Source organism: Oncorhynchus kisutch, linkage group LG20 (genome assembly GCF_002021735.2).
Source record: "Oncorhynchus kisutch isolate 150728-3 linkage group LG20, Okis_V2, whole genome shotgun sequence".
NCBI lineage: Eukaryota > Metazoa > Chordata > Actinopteri > Salmoniformes > Salmonidae > Oncorhynchus > Oncorhynchus kisutch.
In genome coordinates, this window is record NC_034193.2 from 20,878,764 (window position 1) to 20,891,406 (window position 12,643).

Here is a 12,643-nt window from a genome sequence, read left to right on the forward strand (position 1 = left end):
TAGTCCTGGAGGGTACTTAACTGATCGATGTCATTCATTTTCCAGCGTCCGAATACCTGGTCCCTCAGGTCTTAAACACCAGCTAAGAGAAACTGACACTGTGGCTTTTTTGTTGTTGTTGAAAACCACCAATCAGAAACGTATTTTGAGGGCAATATAAGGCTCTGCTCTTGATGACAGATGTACAGGATAGGGGGATTCCATTCCATTCAGTTAAGCTGTTAATCATCTCTTCGGGGGGACCTGGCTATGACTGCGTAGCTCCTCCAGATCAAAAGTGATAACATAAGAGGACGGACGGACAGACAGAATCTGTTTAGGTATCCCTCAGAGAGAGGGGGAGTCTGGTAGACCTCAGGTCAGTCTACTGATCACAGAGTGGAGCCGGACATCTCTAATTAGGCTACCTAATCAAACAGAGCGCTGTGGATGTGATCTGTCAAGGTTCAAGTGCTACAAAGTGAGAACGAGAGTGAGAATAAGGGGGAGCAAGATAATGCGAGGGAGAACAAGAGAGCGGGATCGAGAAAAGAGCAAGCGAGAGGCAGGGTGGGAGTGAGAAGGAGATCTGTTTATGAAGTGCTTCTCACACCCCTCAGTAATGAATGGGGCTTCTTATCTCTATTGGCTTTGTGTGTGTGTGTGTGTGTGTGTGTGTGTGTGTGTGTGTGTGTGTGTGTGTGTGTGTGTGTGTGTGTGTGTGTGTGTGTAGAGCAGTGTGGGCCCTCAGAGCACCCCAGCCACTGGCCCCAAATAATCTCAGCACAGCAGACCTCTTTCTTACCCCCACTCTATACCGTGGCTCCTGTAGCGTAGGGGAAACTGACATTACCCGCTAAGAAAGGGTTCGCAAACACCAACAACGAGCACAGGGTCCTCTGCGTGATAATTCAATGACTCTCATCCGACCTCTCCCAACCCTTTGCTCGTCCCGTTCTACCCCTTAGGTAACTGGCCTGTATTTCTGTGACCGACATTCAAAACACACTGTCAGCGTAATACACTTAATGACGTCTCAATGATACGGCATTTGACATATATTATAACTGAATGCATAGAATTAGGTTTGGGCGGTATACTGGGGTATTTGGAAATAGCTACGGGACGGTTTTTCCGATACCTTTTCAAAGATGTCTTTGAAGTTTTTCCCAATAAGCTTTGATATTTGTCGCTACTTTTTAAGTAAATGCCTGCAGTCAACTTGTGCAATACGTTGGGAGATCAAGCAGATCACATTTTCACTTCACCTGCCGCATTATATTACAGGGTTTGTAAATAGAACTAAGAGAGATTGTTCTGGGACGACGGTGCAACTATAGTTTTCCTTCACAGAAAATACATGATTGAAACACATTCGGCAGAAAATTAGATGACACTATTTGGCCACACAAGTAAATGATCTTACAATGAAAAAGCTCGTTTTTTGGGGGTAAAACAATGCATGGCCATCATATTTCTAATGTTTACCATAGAAAGAATGTAGCCAGCTACATTTCCTAATGTTTTACAGAGAAAAGTAGGGTAGGCTACACCGAGAAAAGTACCAGAGAAAAGTAGGGTAGGCTACACCGAGAAAGTACCGGAGAAAAGTAGGGTAGGCTACACCGAGAAAGTACCGGAGAAAAGTAGGGTAGGCTACACCACAAAAGTACCAGAGAAAAGTAGCTACACATCTGCTGTCTGCTGATAGAATGCCCGTTCGTGTTGTGAATTCTCATCCAAGTGGAGAAGTGCAACTGAACCACAAAATTAGTCGGAGGCCGAGCAGAAATTACAATAAGAAGCATTTTAGATCTGCGTTTACAAAACGCAGCAAGGTATTTTTTTCTGCGTGAAAAACACTGAATTCTGAAAACTTGCTAGTTAACAAAAATATAACCACAAAATGTAAAGTGTTGGTTCCATGTTTCATGAGCTGAAATAAAATATCCCAGAAATGTTCCACATGCACAAAAAGCTTATTTATCTTACTGTTAAATTTTGTACACCAATTTATTCACATCCCTGTTAGTGACCATTTCTCCTTTGCCAAGATAATCCAGCCACCTAACAGGTGTGGCATATCAAGAAGCTGATTAAACAGCATGATCATTACACAGATGCAACTTGTGCTGGGGACAATAATTAGGCCATTAAAATGTGCACTTTTGTCACACAATAGAATGCCACAGATGTCTCAAGTTTTGAGGGAGTGTGCAATTAGCATGCTGACTGCAGGAATGTCCACCAGAGCTGTTGCCAAACAATTGAGTGTTAATTTCTCGACCATAAGCCATCTCCAACATTGTTTTAAAGAATTTGGCAGTATGTCCAACCGGCCTCAATACCGCAGACAAGGTGTGTGGGTGAGTGGTTTGCTGATTGATGTCAACGATGTGAACAGAGTGCCCCATGGTGGGGTTACGGTGTGGGCAGGCATAAGCTACGGACAATTGAACACGATAGTATTTTATCCATGGCAATTTAAATTCACAGATACCGTGGCAAGATCCTGAGGCCCATTGTGAGGCCCATTTTTTTTTAAGGTATCTGTGACCAATAGATGCATGTCTGTATTCCCAGTCATGTGAAATCCATAGATTGACTGATTTCCTCATATGAGCTGTAGAAATAGTTGCGTTTATATTTTTGTTCAGTATAAGTAAGTGGCTGAATTAATAAGATGACTGCGCATCATAATGTGTTATCTTTCTGCCCTGTTTGAGAAGTCAAAGCCCTTTGGATGAGTTATCTGTACAGCTGCCACTGCCAATGTTCCCTCTAAACTGCGGGTGTGTGCCAGCCGCGCACCTCCTCCAGGACTGCAGCGCAGAAGAAATGCTAGGCCAAGCAGAGACGCAAGGGATTGAACTTCACTGAGTTCGCACAGTTAGTTTGCACTATATAGATCAACGTTTTTTTCTGTGATCGAATCAACATTATATCAGCCCCATTTTTAATGCAACAAACCAAAACAAATCTAACTTTGCAAGATTGAGCCTGATTTTGTTGTAGGCAGAGATTTGATCTTGCAACCTTTCGGTTACTAGTCCAACACTCTAACCACTCGGCTACCTGCCGCCCCAGTTATAGATACTATAGGTCAGTAATGGGGAGTTAATGCTTCCTACAAAAGCACAAAACGTGTAGGCTACATTTCAAGCTGTCTTTGAAAAGCCAGTCAGGTAAAATGCTTACGTCTTAATAATTAAAAGGGACAGTTGTATTTTGAGACGGGCTTGAATATTATGCAAATAGCCTACATTGTCTAATTCTCTGTATGGTAATACAGACCAAACATCTTGTCTCCTCTTATCTTTGGTTGACGCGAAAAACAAGCATGTCAGTGCGCACAAACTACCCATCGTCAGGTTACTTTTGATTTCTAGAAAGTGTTTTACTCAATCATTTAGATCAATAGTGAGCTCACCCGTGATGTGATGAATTATAAATAGTAATTGCTATTAGCTAATTCATATTGTGGTTTCTGTCAGCCGAGAGTTCTCTAAATATGACCGCTTGTGTTACGTCAATCTTTCCTCAGTTAGCGCTAGGACAAATGTAGCCTACATTTTCCAGTTTGGATGATTGTGTTATGCTGTTGCTACTTCTGTGAATGTCTGAACATTGCATCCCAAAAATGGTCACATTCAGGACATAACTTTGTAAGGACTGTGTTACTGCAAAATGTTTCTGTGGGGAAAAAAAGTGTTGCCAACTCAAAAGCTGACTGTTGCATCAATCTAAACTGGCGTTCTAATCACACCAGTTTGAGCGGGTGCTGCAGGGACCACTGTAGTGGTGGTCACACCCGTTTGTTGGTACATGTGAAAAGGTTTCAAGTCTCATGCAATGTAGACCTGCATTGGACACCACATATAGGCTACTGTAGACAATATCATAGAAATCCCAAACTATTTCAATGTGATCATTTTGGAAAGATTTCCTCCATTGGTTTTGTTGGGCCTTTGGTAGGCCTACATTATGCACAAATAGCCACAATAGCCTATTGGCTACTGTCTAAACCAGTAAGGGTACAGCCTCAGTGTTCACTGGAAACGCATGCCAGAAGTTGCATGAAATTCTCACAACATTCAAGTTCTCTCACAAATTTGCAGAGCTGACAGCCTCGTTGTCCTAGCGACTCTACACAGACAGTGTGAACACATGCTGATTCAGAGTCAGTACGGTTCTTCCTTCAGGCAAGCATGCGTCAACATTTTGTTCATTTGCACAATGTCTCGCGTTCACATTCGTTTGTAAATGTCCAAACTCAACAAAAAGGACATTTGGTAGCTCCTACCTATATGTATAACTTTATGAGCTGGATTGCCTGTCTTTGCAATTCGTTTATTTTTCGTTTGCTCATTAGCATGTTTAGCTAGCAGCCTCCATGGCGATTCACAATAACTTGTGCACATTTTCTTAGCATTCTGGAAATATATATTTTTTGCGTTTAATGGCGCCCCCTTGGGTACTATGCCGGTACATACTGTAAATCCCAGAATGAGAGAAGGACGGTATTACAATATGAAAATCTGGATACCGCCCCACCCTACATAGAACACCAAAGGGGGTGTCGAGAGTGTATGTGTGTGTGAGTTGTATCTCTTTACCCTTGTATTGACTCACACATTTTCTTTGAAGAAAGCTTAAATAAAGAGTTGAGTTCCTGCAGCATCAGAGGGGAGATTTAGATTGCTGTTTATAGTCTGTCGCATAGCTGCTAGCGGCAAGATGGTGTTTTTGAAGTTGTTATAGTTCAACTAGCTAAAAATTTACCGAGTGTGTGTGTGTCTGTGTGTCTGCATGAATGCGTGGGGCTCAGAAAATGGAGCCATCCACCGGATTATCAGAAGACAGCTCTTTGAAAAGGAGGGTCCTCATTTGCATAAGCGGCCGCAAAAAAAGACCTACAGAAAAGAAAAGAAAAGAAAGGGGGAGAGAGAGCAGTGGCGACACTTGCCAAGCCAATGGATGGGGGATAATGCTTTGGCTAGGTTCAAGTATTCAGGGCAGGGAAGGGTTTCGGCCCCCGGTTCCCTCAAAGCAAATGGAAATAATGTGAAATGAGTAAATAAATTCAATAATGATAGTACTGTCAGGCTGATGTGACGGGAGGGACGATAAAAAGGAGGAAGATAGGGAGGGAAAGACACCGAAGTCTGCAGCCTTTCTTGTGGGAGCACTGTTGGCTTAGCTGCTGGTGGTTGGCAGCTCTCACCAACAACACTGGCCCCTGCCAAAGCCAGTGTGTGTACGCCCCAGGCGCCCGCTTCTGCTGCCTCTGCACAGGGGGCCTTGTCTGGTTCGCTTTCCATCTCTGTCTTTCTCCCTCTTTCCATCTCTCCCACCCTCTTTCACTCTCTGTCATCTCGCTCTCTCTCCGATTCACTGTCTCACATTATCCCTCTCTCTTCATCCCCCCTCTATCCATCTCTCTCTCTCCCTCCCCTCTGTGTGGTGTCCGGAGGGGATGTCCCCAGCCTCCTGATAAAGAACTCACACCACCCACACCCAAAGCAGAGTCACCTTGGAGCTGTCATAGCGGCCATCGCGCCAGACAGGCTCCAGGGCTAACTGCTCAGATGACAATAAGCACAGTTTACACTGGTCTGGGATCTGATGACCAGACAGAAAAGTATCAGACTGGTGGTATTGTGAGCATTGACCTTGCAATAGAACATGTGAACATTACAAAGGCAAAATGTAGGGTATAACATGCTTTTCATATTTGAAACATCTCTACATGTGACCGACATACATTTGGTATTTAACATACAAATGAAAATATCACCGCATAGATGATGCTCTTCTCGACTCTGCAGTTAATTACCAACCGTTAATCAGTCATTAGGGCTAAATGACTAAATGAAGGAGAGCCGGCATGGGGAGAAATGTGTTTTACATGGCGTGCTTAATAAGCATAATATGAGCAGTGCTCAAATGAGTTTCTATTTTCCAATAATGACCTGATCTCCTGAGAGGTTCTCTGTGTGTGTGTGTACCTCAATGTTACTGTGTTGATTTCCTTCTATACTCATATAGGCAGGATTATCTATACTGATGGGTGATATGGCCTGAGATAACATTCAATGTGGTTCCAAAGTCACACAATTGAGCTTTACATTCGGGGTACATTGTGTGTGTGACCTGTGTTGAAGTAGGTGGCAAATGAATGGGTGTGGTGTGATTCACAAGTGGTAGGCTACTCAATGTTATCTTTATCCCTAAAGAACAAACCGTGTGTGTGTGCGCGTCCAGTGCAAGGCCCAAATCTGGAGTTAACCTGTCCATTCCAGCCTGCAACTGCGGCTTCCCTTCAGCGTATATATGGTCCGACTAGTAAACTGTCTTCTGTTTGTTTGTCCACTCTCTGTTTACCTACAAACCCAAAGGTTTCCTCTTTGGCTTGCCCGCCCACCCACATGGCACCCGGGCTTGTCCCTGGGATGTCCCCAGAGTGCCACGGACCACCAGCGCAGACACACACACCACCTGGCTGACCATGCCGCCGCCTCACTCACACACACATACACTACCATATCCATATTTACTCACAGGCAGGACATTCCATCTGTACAGTTTAAAACACTACAGAGGTCGCCAACATTAACACACACACAACAGGGCTCCTAATGTTTCCGGCCTCTGAAAATATAATTTAATATTCCGCCACCCCTCTGAAAGGCTTAATACATTCCAATTTGCCGCTCGTAAAGTCAAAATCTACAGCAACACTGCCCCGGCCGGGGTTGGATTTCTCCACCAAGCAATGACTGGAGTACAGAGTGAGTTCCATGGGGGAAAACAAGACAGCCAACTATACCATAAGGGTATAATATAATAACATCAGTAACCAGGAATGATGTACCCAGTTTCCCAGTAATACTAGAGCCACTATGGTTTGCCTACATGCTGCATCTGATGTAACAAGGTTCAGCTAATTAGCTAATAAACCTACCATCTAGCGTGCCTAGCTTCCTGCTAATAACAACATCAATAGAATAGACAGAAATTATCGTTGACCCAGTTGCCTAGCCTAACGTCATGATAATACCAACATCGAAACATTAGCCAGGAGTGACAGGTAGCCTAGCCTCTAGCCTAGTTTCCCATTCTCCAGCAGCATAAATGCTAAAGGCTAAATGAGCTCCCTACTGAAAGAAAGGATGGATTAGTGACTAGTTCCAGGGTTGGTTGCCTTCGCCAACAATTTTCCGATAATGGAGGTAAAGACACCTCTGGAGGTTAGGTAAGGTTACGCTGGGCTGTGTGTTAGCAGAGAATGGATGGATTAACCCTTCTGCTCTGTTTGGCCCCAATAATTGGCCTGCGGGGACTGAACTCGAGAATAACTTTGACTGAACCAGGTGACTGCTCTCTGGCCACTCAGGCGAAAGCACCTGGAACACTGACTGACTGGACGGGCTGGGCTCTCTAGGGTGCAGACCTGGGTTCAACTAGTATTTGCAATCATTGAAATAATATCAGAGTTTGCTCTAGCCTGCCTGAAGTGCCAGATTGGTTGGGATTGCAGTTTTGGGACAACTCTATTGATCCATTAAGCCAGGAACGCTCAATCAAGCACAGATAAAGTATTCAAACCGTATTTGAACCCAGGTCTGCTAGGGTGCGAGTCAGAATGTGTGAGTATGATCCATCTGAAAATAGTGAAATGACAGTTGAATGATCATATAATATTTCAGTTGGTCATGTGTTTTGTGAGCAACCATGTTGGAATCAAGGCTGGCAAAGTAAAGAGAAATTAGGGTGACAGTTGAAATGGATGATCATTTGGCTACTTCATCCTCTAATGAAGTAACTCATTTCTTTTATAAATGATTTGGTTTGTCCTAAATCGTCCTGCCAATCCCAAAACACCCTGTGGCTTGGGAGTCTACGATACACCATGTTGCTAAGGGGAAAAAATTGAATAAGTGGAAAATATGCTCTACACACAAACAACTAACTTGGCCGCCATACACTGCGTTGACACCAGTGCTATTGCTAGCACTAACAGAATGTCCACTACATTTCTGCCCACAGATCTGCAATAGAATTGTGAAGCCCAAGAGAGACAAATCGCTTCCCTAAAACTTCCAGTTTGTGTGTTGCAGCCTACATAGTACACTGCAGCTTTGAAATCCATAAACCCTCAAAAAGGATTGGATTTCCTCCAACAATCTGACATTCTGTAAATCCCCATATTCTAAAGCTCCAAACAAACTTTCTCTTTCTTTCCCTCTTTTTTTAGGTTGTAATGTGAATTGAGTGGCCGGGGATTAACTGTGTTTCGTGAGAGTGGTTGTGTGTGAGAGTGTGTGTGTGTCAGGGAAAGAAAGTGATGGTAAGAAAGAGAGAGAGAGTGGTGGTGATAATGGGTAAATGGAAAGAGAAGAGGGGAAAGGGAAAGGGGGATACCTAGTCAGTTGTACAACTGAATGCATTCAACTGAAATCTGTCTTCCGCATTTAACCCAACCCCTTTGCATCAGAGACGCGGGGGGCTGCCATAATCGACATCCATGTCGTCGGCCCCAGTGAACAGTGGGTTAACTGGCTTGCGCAGAACAACAGATTTTTACCTTGTTGGGGCTCTCTGTGCATGTGCTGCATACCCTGGTATGGCACAAGGACGGTATATAGCCCAAACTGTCACAGTTCTGGTCTGCTTAAGGGGTGGTTCTCAATGACATAGCAGCTGGGTCTGGTCTGCTTAGTTCACTGACTGGATATGAACCAGAAAAAGGAAGCCTATGAAATGTCTCGCTTTCTCTATCGTCTCTGGTGGTGTGAGTGGTTTTGCTGGAATCATGGGAGTTTGAGCCTTGAACAACAGAAAAATATTAGCGTAAACTGACTATAAAATGTAATTCTATAGGTTGAGTCTGTATTTAAAATATTTACAGGTGTTATTAGGAGAAAAGAAGAGCAATATATACCAGGGAGTTCATATATGATCAGAAAACTACAGACACGTTATATAAGTCACTAGAAATGACATTGTGGCAGGGATCCTACTCATCTATGTCATAGAGCAGCACTCTCCCATTTTGTCCAGGACAAAACAGTCCAAATGAGACTGAAAATGTGTAGGACTTCACGAAACAGTCCATAATAACATCCCAAATGTTAATTTTGGTGGGACTGCCCTTTAAAAGCAATGGACAGCATGCGTGGGTGTGATAGTTCTACTAATAAAAATACAATTTAAATAATACTCATTATCTAGGCAGAGTGAAAACCCTGGGGAAAGTCACAGAGACATCAATGAACCCGAAACCAAAAGGGTAAATCCATTTCAATCGATACATTTTTGACAGCATCCCTTTTGATTTAAATAAAACTTTTTATACATGTTTGCCTGTGGAAAAAGTGGTCAGAAATGAACTTTTTGGACCAGAATGCAAAAATGTTCAGGAGACAAAAGGTGTGAAAGTTGACCCTTGTTGCATACCCCACCATACCATGAGAGACATCCGTCTTCATCACTGGAAAAGATAAACGGTTGAGTTTGATATCATTTAAAAGCGTACAAACAGGGTTGTAAAACAACTTAATTAAAAAAATGTTTTTTATAACACTTTTACATAATCTAAAAATGCATAAGCTCTTTTTTCATAATCACATATGTTGTAGTTTACACCCTACTTTACGTCATCTCAGGTTTTTGTGTTGTCTCAACCGACTGCGGGCACAACATGCTCTTGAATACAGAGTGGGTGTCATTTTAAATCCTAGAAAGGATCTATTCCTTCAGACCACATCAATTTAGCTGGAACACCATAGATTTTTTATTATTATTGAAATTTCAACTTTACTACCACACAGATGGCCGCCGAGCCACCCACCGTCAACTTAAATGGTCATGTCTATTCTATTATCTACATTTCTATGAGTTCAATAGGTTTCCTATGGAGGATTCACAACATAATTTAATACAGAAGATATTTCCATTCAAGTAAACTTTTTCTGATGTGTGGACCTCCAACCATATTTGTGGATCCATTTGAAAGTGGAAATGTAACTTGTATTAAAACAGGGTCTAAACTAAAAACATGTGCGAATAAAAAAAAATTAAAAATGAATTTCTGCGTTTTTAGATCATTGATGTTTAAGGTTAGAAAATGACAATTGTTATTTTTTAAAATAAATAAAATAGTTTGACATCCCTGTTTGTAAGCTTTTAAATGATATAAATATTTTATATTTTCCAGTGATGAAGACACGGATGTCTCATGGTATGGTGGGGTATCCAAAATAGAGCAACTTTTAGCACCATTATCTCTTGAATGTTTTGGCATTCATGTCCCAAATGTTACTTTCTGCAAATATGTATGGACGGTTTCGTTCAAATCAAAAGGCTGTCAAAAAGTGATTGATTTCAAATAGATTTACCCTAAAGAAAACTTCACATGTTTACTGTTGTTAGGCCAAAACATGCAACACACACACAATGTAATTTCAGAATACCAATTGTTTTACCAACAAAATACAACACACTATATATTCCAGCCCATTCCTTGTGTGTGTGTTTCTCTCTAGCTACAGCCAGGTACACAGGAACATGTCTAGCTACAGTCAGGTACATGTCTAGCTACAGCCAGGTACACAGGAACATGTCTAGCTACAGCCAGGTACACAGGAACATGTCTAGCTACAGTCAGGTACATGTCTAGCTACAGCCAGGTACACAGGAACATGTCTAGCTACAGCCAGGTACACAGGAACATGTCTAGCTACAGTCAGGTACATGTCTAGCTACAGCCATGTACACAGGAACATGTCTAGCTACAGCCAGGTACACAGGAACATGTCTAGCTACAGCCAGCTACACAGGAACATGTCTAGATACAGCCAGGTACACAGGAACATGTCTAGATACAGTCAGGTACATGTCTAGCTACAGCCAGGTACACAGGAACATGTCTAGATACAGCCAGCTACACAGGAACATGTCTAGCTACATCCAGCTACACAGGAACATGTCTAGATACAGCCAGCTACACAGGAACATGTATAGATACAGCCAGCTACACAGGAACATGTCTAGATACAGCCAGCTACACAGAAACATGTCTAGATACAGCCAGCTACACAGGAACATGTCTAGATACAGCCAGCTACACAGGAACATGTCTAGCTACAGCCAGCTACACAGGAACATGTCTAGCTACAGCCAGCTACACAGGAACATGTCTAGCTACAGCCAGCTACACAGGAACATGTCTAGCTACAGCCAGCTACACAGGAACATGTCTAGCTACAGCCAGCTACACAGGTACATGTCTAGATACAGCCAGCTACACAGGTACATGTCTAGATACATCCAGCTACACAGGAACATGTCTAGATACAGCCAGCTACACAGGAACATGTCTAGATACAGCCAGCTACACAGGAACATGTCTAGATACAGCCAGCTACACAGGTACATGTCTAGATACAGCCAGCTACACAGGTACATGTCTAGATACAGCCAGCTACACAGGAACATGTCTAGATACAGCCAGCTACACAGGAACATGTCTAGATACAGCCAGCTACACAGGAACATGTCTAGATACAGCCAGCTACACAGGAACATGTCTAGCTACAGCCAGGGACACAGGAACAAGTCTAGCTACAGCCAGGTACACAGGAACATGTCTAGCTACAGCCAGCTACACAGGAACATGTCTAGCTACATCCAGCTACACAGGAACATGTCTAGCTACAGGAGGCCTCTGTATAATTCATGGGCACAGTTTTATGAAATGTTTATGATATCATATTTGGACCGTAATTACTCCGCTATGAGTCAGGGGTGTTAACACAGATGGAGAAACCTTGACAACGGGTACGCACAACCACCTCACTCCCTCTCACCAACAGAGGAAGGATATGTGGCATTTGGTAAAAAGGATTACTCAAGTAAGCATTACAAACATAAATCACGCAAGGAGGAAAATCAAACTATTACGTCAATGAGTGTACGTGTGTGAGTGCGTGTACACTGCTTCGCTGTCTCGTAGCATTAGTGTGTTTATTTGGATCCCCATTAGCTTTAGCAGAAGCTACTCTTCCTAGTGACTGAGTGAGTAGGAAGAGGTGGTCAGTGTCCCTGGCTAGCTCCCCAGTGTTTCTGACAGGAAATGTTTGTCCTGCAAAAGGGAAGGAACCCTGCCTCCCCTCTCGCCAAACACTGGAAGCGAGTCCCGACAAGACACACACACACACACACACACACACCACAGACAGCAATGCAGTGCCCCCCCACACCAACACACTATGCAATGTACCACTACCATCAGAATGTTCCTTATTCAAATTGATACAGACACAACTCAAATGAGAAATAATGGGGAAGTGGATACAACTGACTGCTTTTCACAGTTCCTCCTGTTGCTATTCCCAATGAACACCATGCTAATCCCAATGAACACCATGCTAATCCCAATGAACACCATGCTAATCCCAATGAACACCATGCTAATCCCAATGAACACCATGCTAATCCCAATGAACACCATGCTATTCCCAATGAACACCATGCTAATCCCAATGAACACCATGCTAATCCCAATGAACACCATGCTATTCCCAATGAACACCATGCTATTCCCAATGAACACCATGCTATTCCCAATGAACACCATGCTAATCCCAATGAACACCATGCT

The 12,643-nt window shown here is 43.0% G+C and overlaps 1 protein-coding gene across 7 annotated transcripts in view; it reads right to left on the reverse strand.

Moving 5' to 3' along the window:
* The window catches only part of raraa (retinoic acid receptor, alpha a), a 224,438-nt gene that overhangs the window by 121,820 nt on the left and 89,975 nt on the right, over nt 1-12,643 (reverse strand). The window lies entirely within an intron of this gene.